Here is a 9,235-nt window from a genome sequence, read left to right as displayed (position 1 = left end):
CAAAGTCTTAATGATCTAAAGATAGGTTGTTTTTCTGGGGTGAACGCCCCTTAACTAAGTACCTGTGTAAATCGTACGACAGAAAATTTGCATTTCTGTGATTGTGCACTTGTGTATCTTTTCATTAGCAGTGAAAAACAAAGATAAGAAGCCGTGGGAAATACTATCATTCAGTTGCATTCAATTAAGAAATTTACACTGACTGGGTGGGGTCAACACACTCTGTGGTTGATACCATTGCACTCTAGGGGTGACCAAGTAAGTGTATATCTCTTACTACAGCCGTGTGCTGGTGAATGAATGAGTACTAGTATGTCCGATACGGAGGGTGAAGTATCGGAGGGTGAAGTAAGCTTTCCCAGTATGACAGAAAGCCAAGGCCCGACAATTAAAAAAGAGCCTATTGATGATTATGGCGCAACAAGTGTTTAAGTGGAAAAGAATTAGCTGAAAATCTGTTGCATCAAAAAGAAATCTTCAGCTCAAATTGAATCTGTATAAACAAGAGCAGGCAAATCACACGCAGCATTTAGAGAGATAACGCATGCGTCTGAGATGCAGAAAAACAAAGATATGAGCTGGAAAAAGCAAAGCGAGAAAATTGAACTAAAGGCAGAAAGGGAACAGCGCGAACACGATTTGAAAATGAAAGAATTAGTGGTAAAAGCGAAAACAAATTCGCATGATACGGATCGTGAGTTCAATGATTGGACTGCTAAGCTGCCTCAGTTCAAAGAAGGTGACAATGTTGACACACATTTGCGTACATTCGAGAGGCTAGCTCGAACGTACAGTTGGCCTAAGCGGATTTGGCCAAAGAATTAGCTCCGACTCTTGTAGGTAAGGCCCAGGAGGCATATTCTAGATTATGATAAGGTCAAAGTTGCTATACTTAGGAAGTATGAGCTCACCAGAGAGTCATACAGAGTTAAATTCAGAGCTTGCAAACATACAGATGAGGAGACATTCTGTATGTGGGGTGATATTGTTGCCGATACTTTTGACCGCTGGATGGAAACAAGTGGGGTTCCATCTTTAAGTGGTGAAGAAAGATATGAACGGGTAGGTGAACTATTTATAATGGAGCAATTAGTTGAAGGCGTGCCCAAGCAAATGCAAACATATTTGAAGGAAAGAGATCCCGAAAACTATAAGGAGTAGGTAAAACTTGGTGAGACTTATAAGTCTGCACATTCTGGCACTGCTAGCGATCAGACTGAGCGGAAGCGGGGTTTCAAAAGTTTTAACAATAAAAATAAGCAGCAAAAGGGTGAGGGAAAGAAGTTTGATAACTCATCTCAAAGTGGTGAGAAGTCAAAGCCCTCAGCTGCGTGATATACTTGTGGGAAAACTGGTCATTTGGCAAGAAATTGTCCCGAACAAAAGTCTGATAAAAATGCAGGTTCAGCAAAGACAAAGGTCGTTGGCCATGTCAGAAGTCAGGATGACAAAGGCTATGATATTTGGGCTGAATTTGGTAATAATTATCTACTTGGGAGAAATACTTACGTTGGGTGTTTAGACGGTAAACCAGTGAGTATACAGAGGGATACGGGTTGTTGTCAAACCTTGGTAAAGCCAGAGGTCGTACAACAATCTAACTATTTGCCTGGAGAGACTTGCAATATTAGTTTTGCAGACGAAACAGTGCACGAGGCGCCTGTTGTCAAAGCCCACATCGAAAGTGAAATTTTCACTGGACCTTTACGTATGGGGGTATGGAAAGGTATACCTAAGGACGTTCTGCTAGGTGAGGACGCGCTTGCCTTGCAGGATCGCCGTGCGTTAGTGGTCACAAGACGTCAAAAGAAAGCGCAGGACGAGCGCGAGGCTATAGTTAAGCAAAATGAATTGGCGTCTGGCATGAGAGCAATACCTGTTGAGGAATTGCCGACTCTCAGTGAAGCAGAAGAAAGTGATGATGACTTCGATGAGGAAGTAGGATCATCTGATGAAAGTAACAGTGCTTCAAAACACATAGACGAGGTCAATGAAATCCAAGAGGTAAATGGGTCACGTGACGAACACGATGATTCCTGGGTATCTCTAGATTGCTTGATGAGGACAATTTAAACGATTGGAAAGCGGATGATGTAAACAGTGAGAGTGAGTGTAATGATACCTCCCATGATGCATCAGCCCTTGACGAGCCATTTGATGAGACTTTATCAGATCTGAGTGACATCAGTGATGACGAGGAAAGTGATGATGTCACTTCTAAAGTGTCCAAGAATATTTCCACTGGATTAAAATGTCAGCAGGAATATGCTGAAATATTAAGATTAGATCAGGATAAGTTAAGAGAACTTCAATCGGCCGATCTTACTCTTGCAAAGGTGCGAGAGCATGCAGATGCAAATCAATCGTCAGAAAATCAAACTAGATTTTTCTGGCATGAGAAATTATTGTATCGTAAGTGGATTTCTTCACATAAGGTGCGTGAAGTTAGACAAATGTAGTACCGGCGGAATGTCGCAATGCATCGTCAAGAGTGTCACATGATATACCTCTGTCAGGACACCTTGGTATTGAAAAGACTAAACAAAGGCTGCTACAATACTATTATTGGCCCGGTATTTTCAAGGATGTTGCAGAATACTGCAGAACTTGTAGTCCATGTCAAAAATCTGCAAGACGAAGAGCGTCTGAGAAAGCGCCTCTTGTTTCGATGCCTATTATAAATATACCGTTTGAGTTAATCGCAATAGATATTGTTGGTCCATTGAAAAGAACTCGACGAGGAAATAAGTTTATTTTAGTCATCGTGGATTATGCAACTCGGTATCCAGAGGCTTTGGCTATGCCAGACCAGGAAGCTGAGACTGTTGCGACAGCATTTATTGAAGTTTTTAGTCGAATAGGACTTCCTGGTGAAATTTTGACAGATCAGGGTACAAAATTTATGTCACGCCTTATGACTGATATGTGTGCGAAGTTGAAGATCTCAAAAATTCGAGCTTCACCATATCACGTACGAGGCAATGGATTAACTGAACATTTTAACAGAATGTTCAAGGCCATGTAACAACGTTCGTAGCGGAAGACCCAAAGGAGTGGGACCAATATTTGCCGTACCTTCTTTTTGCGTATAGAGAAGTACCACAAGCGAGTACCGGTTTCTCACCTTTCGAGCTAATGTATGGTCGAAGTATAAGAGGACCACTCGCTGTGATCAAGGATCAGTGGACTGAGAAAAGTTCACAGGAGGAAAATTTGGCGCAATACGTAATAACGATGCGAGAAAGGCTTGCCGACATGAGAAAAATTGTCAAAAAGAACATGGAAAAAGCCCAAGCACGACAAAAACGGTAGTACGATAGGGGAGCAAGGAAACGTTCTTTTAAGAACGGTGATAAAGTACTTGTACTCTTACCTTCCTCCACGCATAAGTTGAGTGCTCAGTGGCAAGGACCATTCACTGTGGTGAGGAAAGTCGAAACGTTGATTACGAAATTGAGCGAGGTGGCCATAGAAACCAAGCGGGTTTATCATATCAATATGCTGAGAGCATGGAAGAAAGAAATAAACCGGTGTATTTGTTGACACCGTTGATGCTGTGTGCAACAAGGACATAGAAAACTCTATGTACTACACCCCGGAGGATCAGAGCACAGAGATTTGGAGAGATGTAGTAATTGCGGATTCGGTAACTGCGGATCAGCGTGCGGAACTGTTACACTTACTGCAAGAGTACAGTGACGTTTTAACTGACGTGCCCGGTTGTACTGATCAGGTAGAACACGATGTGATAACTACTGACGAAACGCCAATTTGTCAGAAACCATATCGTCTACCGCAGGCAGCTAAACAGACAGTTAAAGAGGAACTGCAGAAAATGCTGAAAGCTGGAATTATCACTGAATCAAAGAGTCCCTATGCCTCGCCTCTTGTTTTAATCAAGAAGAACAGGGCGGAATTCGATTCTGCGTTGACTATAGAGGTCTGAATAAGGTCACGGTATCTGACGCATATCCGATGCCTAGACCAGACGAATTGATTGAGGAAATCGGCGGATCGAATTATATATCGACGATCGATCTCACGAAGGGAATTTGGCAAATTCCCTTGAGCAAACGTGCTCGGGAGAAGTCTGCCTTTATCACTCCTTTTGGACTGTATGAATTTACTGTTATGCCATTTGGGATGAAAAATGCGCCAGCAACTTTTCAGAGGTTAATGGATAAGACATTTAATCAGCCCAGAGAAAAAGCATATATGGATGACTTGGGTCCACATGATCATTCATGGGAAGACCATGTTAAACACCTGCGTAGCATATTTGAGAGGTTGCGTAGTTGTAAACTAACTGCTAGACCAACGAAGTGCTATCTTGGTGGCAGTGAGTTTCTTTCATTGGTTACGGTGCTGGAAGTGGAAAAATAAAACCTATTGCAGATAAGGTTAATGCTGTTGTCAATTATCCAACACCAGTGACAAAGCGTGACGTCAGATCATTTTAGGATTAGCAGGATACTACAGGAAGTTTATCCCAAATTTCTCTGACATTGCGACCCCATTGACTGAGCTGACATGTAAAATAGCCCAGCCAATGTTCAATGGACTCAGAGCTGTGTTGATGCTTTCCAGAAGCTGAAAGATAATTTAGCATCATCACCAGTTCTAGCTGTTCCAGATTATTATAAACCGTTTGTGGTGCAGATAGACGCGTCTGACCATGGTATTGGTGCGACTTTGTATAGGTATGATGACAAGGGAAAGGAACATCCGGTTCAGTATATTAGCCAAAAACTCCTCCCCAGGGAGAGAAATTACCCAACTATAGAAAGAGAGTGTTTAGCCATTGTTTGGGCTGTGCAAGCTTTGAATCCTTACTTGTACGGGAGAGAGTTTACATTTCAAACAGATCACAATCCGTTGGTTTGGTTAGACAAAATGTGTAGTAAAAATCGTAGGTTGTTGCGATGGAGTTTAATACTGCAAGAGCATCAATTTAAGATTGAGTACAAAAAGGGCAGCGAAAATACAAATGCAGACGCATTGTCGCGAATGTGGAGCTCGGATGTACGGTAGTGTGTGAAGGTGCATGAATGATGTAGTGAAAGGGCTGTAGTGACCTGATATACACTGTTTTGGAAAATGCATGTTGAATTTTCAACCCTTATAGTAATGGTGTTTGCCCAGGTTGCTGTACCCGACTTAGTCAGTAGTGTTTTTTTTTTTGTCATGTACTTTCCTTTAGATTCAGTAGTATTAGCATTGTATTATTTTACTTTGATTTTTGCTGATTTTCTTAATTATTTTGCCGTACTAGTGATGTAGACTCCCTGTCTCCATCAAAATAAGGAGGGAGGAATGTGACGTAGTGTCATGTGATTATTATTCATGAGCTGTCATTACTATTCATGAGGGCATGTATATCTCTCTTGGCCCACGTGTACTCAAGTCAGTCTCCAGCTTACCATCACACTATGTACGTAGCTTAGAGCTTAGTGTAATAAAGTAGCATCTTAGATTATATTGTACTCGCTGTTTCCAGTCGTCTTTACATCCCTTCATCATTGGAATACTAGCCTTGCCGGCCCCGACACGCTACCACATAACCGTCAATACCAACGTAACCACGGTTATATCACAAACATTTTAAAATTGGTTTCATTAACAATATGTTTATTACACGATTCTAAAATCAATATGATTTGGTTTAAATGCCTTCTTTTACTGTGACAAGGCTGAATTATTCTATCGAATTGTTTTTGTATCTCCTCGCCAATGTCTTCCTCGGTATATTCCCATTCAATACCAATTGCTTTAGGTTATCATATACCCATGCCCATAATTTTAGGGATTTTTTACTAATAGAACGAAAAACCTTAAATTTTGAGGCTTTACTTTATTACGCCTTGCGCATAAATATTAGAATGTTTATGTGAACAGGCTTCATTCATAAAGTATACGACGAAGATGTCAACATCACGCGCGACATGGCTGCAAGTCGTCCATATCTCAATGAAACCCAAGAAGAAAGACACCGGGATACAAAAATCGTCATACAGAAGGAACATTTTAAGGTGCAATATGCTACAACTGTAACCGATCAAAAACTGGTCAGCTTTAAATCTATCCTGATTTCGATCGTCGCAGGGCACGGAGCTCGCGGGGAGAGGGACGCCATTTTGTTAGTTTACTTTTAGAGTTGCCATGTCAACAGTCGTCACGTGCGCGACATCGCTGTCACGCCACGCGCTCACTACCTGTTCGGTGGAGACCGTGCACAGTGCCGGCGCCCTGCGAACGGCAGAATGTTTGCTAGAACTTTACCAAAAAATACCATGGAAAAACATTTAAAGACTCAACGTGATATTTCCGTATCTTGCAACCAGAAATACCCGTGTTCCTCGAAGCCCTTCAAGTTTTTACATCCGCGACATCCCTTCGCAGGCGGGGAGCGGCAGCCATTTTGTTGTTTACGTTGTTTACCAACAAACTGCTAATGTAGTTCGGGAAAACTCTAAAACTGATGACCTTCATGGTGCATATCTTGACGTTTACCGTGAAATATCACGGCTGATATTTTACGGTGAACGTCACTAGGATGTAGCAATATGGGCATGGGTATATGATAATATTGTCAATAAAATATTGGGTTGTCGCAAATATACATTCTTTTCCCCGAGTCTGTCTGATAGCTCAGTAAAAAGCTTCGTGCTTTTCCGATTATTATATATGTGTGTACTGTGTGTGTGTACTGTGTCTGTGTGTCGTCTGCTCCACGCATACCGTGTTGTTCGGTCGCGCACAGAATTGAAACATCTAAGTCGGTTACTGTGACCAACTCTTTTGGGTTGGAAGCAGTGGCCGACTGGTTTTGTGTGGGGCCTAGCAGCTGGGCGATGTTGCCATGAGTGTGTGGAGTTCGAATCCCGTTTTGGTTATAGTATAATTTATATTTTCTATTATCATGTGCTTGCGTCAAAGCCTAGTCAATTTCTACATTTGAATCAGAAACACCTGCTTCAATATGACAATATGATGTCATATCGCATTTAAGTACCTTTTTATTTCCACGAAATGCCTTCAACACAAAAATTACAGAAGGAAAGCTAAGTTTGTAAGATAACAAAACAATTAATTGATAGATAAACGTTTCGTGAACGAGGAGGTAAAAGAAAAAAACTTGAATAAACGATGCATTTTCATGCTCATGTGGCATTAGCCCGCTAACAGAGCTGGCAACTAACAATTCACTGAAGTTTACTAGGTGCACGGTCTTTGAACATTGATTTCCAGGTAAAAAACACACATATGAGCTAAAATGTGTAAAGGTTAAAATTAAACTGTTCATCTTAAAATATATTTCATGACTACTGTGTTTTGTCTACATGACGTCACGACGTTTATACGCACAAATATGAGTTTAGCGACTTTCCTATATTCACCATCTTTGAAGGAGTATAATTTGAAAACAAACTCTATTAAATACAGCTTAGACCCACCACAAGTAGTTGCCCCTTTCAAAATTTAAAATCACCACTCATTTGATATTTTATGTTTGCCATTGTTAGCGACAATGTTGAACGCAGAGTACTTGTGCGCACTCGTTTACGTTCATTAACCTCCCTGCAAATTTTGCAAGAATCGTAGTTTAAAGTGGCCTTTCACGGTAGAATCATCCAATATCTTCCCCTATCTGTCTCTTTGTGTCTCCCTGTCTCAATCTCTGTGTCTGTCTGTCTGTCTTGGTGACCGTCTGTCTGTCTGTCTGTCTGTCTGTCTGTCTCTCTCTCTGTCTGTCTGTCTGTCTGTCTCTGTCTCTGTCTCTCTCTCTCTCTCTCTCTCTCTCTCTCTCTCTCTCTCTCTCTCTCTCTCTCTCTCTCTCTCTCTCTCTCTCTCTCTCTCTCTCTCATATACCGCCAAATTTAAGTATTTAATGTTGTACTCTAACAATATGTGCCCCTAAGTAGATGTGTTTTTGTACTTGTTGCCCTGTTGTCTGTACGCACACACACACAAGTTAAAGTACCTTCAAATCTATGTCGACTTTGAGAGACCCTGGAACAAAAACAAAGGCTTCGTTCAAGACAATGTTTACCGGTCGCAGTCAACTACTTTCAATAATTGTTGCTGATTTGAGTATTTGACTCTGACCAATGGCATGTATTTTCGGCAGTGTTGAACTAGATCACTCGAAAAGAGCAAAAAAGAACTACCAAGTGTCAAAGCGACAAAAAAGAGGGTTATTAATGTATGGCCAAGCACTGCCAACGTTCTGAGCTTCTGAAGCAACTTGAGACTTGCGGCGGATAAAATTACGTGATTGACATTTGTATTTCATTCTATAACCTTCACAAACCGTATATAACTGGCGTTTTCCCTTCTGCGTGCACCTCGAAATTAGCCTGTGTAAGGTGTTAGGGGTCAAAAAGCTCGTTAAAGGGCGCTTTTGTTATGTGCTTATTGCTATGTAAAGAGATAGCTAGGTCAATACTGGGTCATAACTTGATTGAAAAACCTGACCCAAATGTCACATATGTACTTGTTCTACCAGTTGGCATAAATACATGTAACACAAACTCTCTCCAAGACTTCCAGGTGTCTGATCGACGTTCCCTGATATCGGCCAGATGCTACTGGTCGCTGAGTAATAGTTATGAGGCTATTTAGGTCGTATTTAAATACACACAGTAAACGTCTAAGGAGGCAAGAGTCAAACACAAAGTACATCGTCAGGTCACGACACGGGACAATGAAGTCTACTTTCTTTCGACACTTCACGTAGACGCGCAAAATTGTTGTTTGAACGACGGTACAGTGTGTCTATAAATAGACTAACGACAACAATGCGCCCTGTGCGTAGTTTAAAATACAGTCATTATTGAATTAATCGCCATTACCTCCGGAACAGGGACGCTTTAATGAAGTATGTACCTCAAAAGCGAACGACTTAAACTGTTACTAAAACTTTCCTCGAGAAAACCCTTAATTGTTGTCTCACCTAAGGCTAGAAAAGTATATTGTGCTGTTCCGATAACGTGGTTTTCAAAATAGGGTAGGTAGGTCGGCAGGGATTTTTTTCCATTTTTTTTTAATTTTAAGTATGTATTTCAGGAGTTCAGGGCGATCAATCATGGGCCACAACATTTCCATAAAAAACGTTCCATACATATAAAAGGAATGAAAACATAAAAGACATCCTCGTTCAAGCCCAATTCAAGTGCCAGGTAATGAATGCGTGATTTTATGGGTTTTTCTTTCTTTTTTTTACTTCTCTGTTTAT

Source organism: Ptychodera flava, assembly GCF_041260155.1.
Source record: "Ptychodera flava strain L36383 chromosome 23 unlocalized genomic scaffold, AS_Pfla_20210202 Scaffold_23__1_contigs__length_28996876_pilon, whole genome shotgun sequence".
In the NCBI taxonomy this organism is placed as follows: Eukaryota; Metazoa; Hemichordata; class Enteropneusta; family Ptychoderidae; genus Ptychodera; species Ptychodera flava.
The sequence above is the reverse complement of the archived record's forward strand: the minus strand, read 5'-3'. Positions refer to the sequence as shown.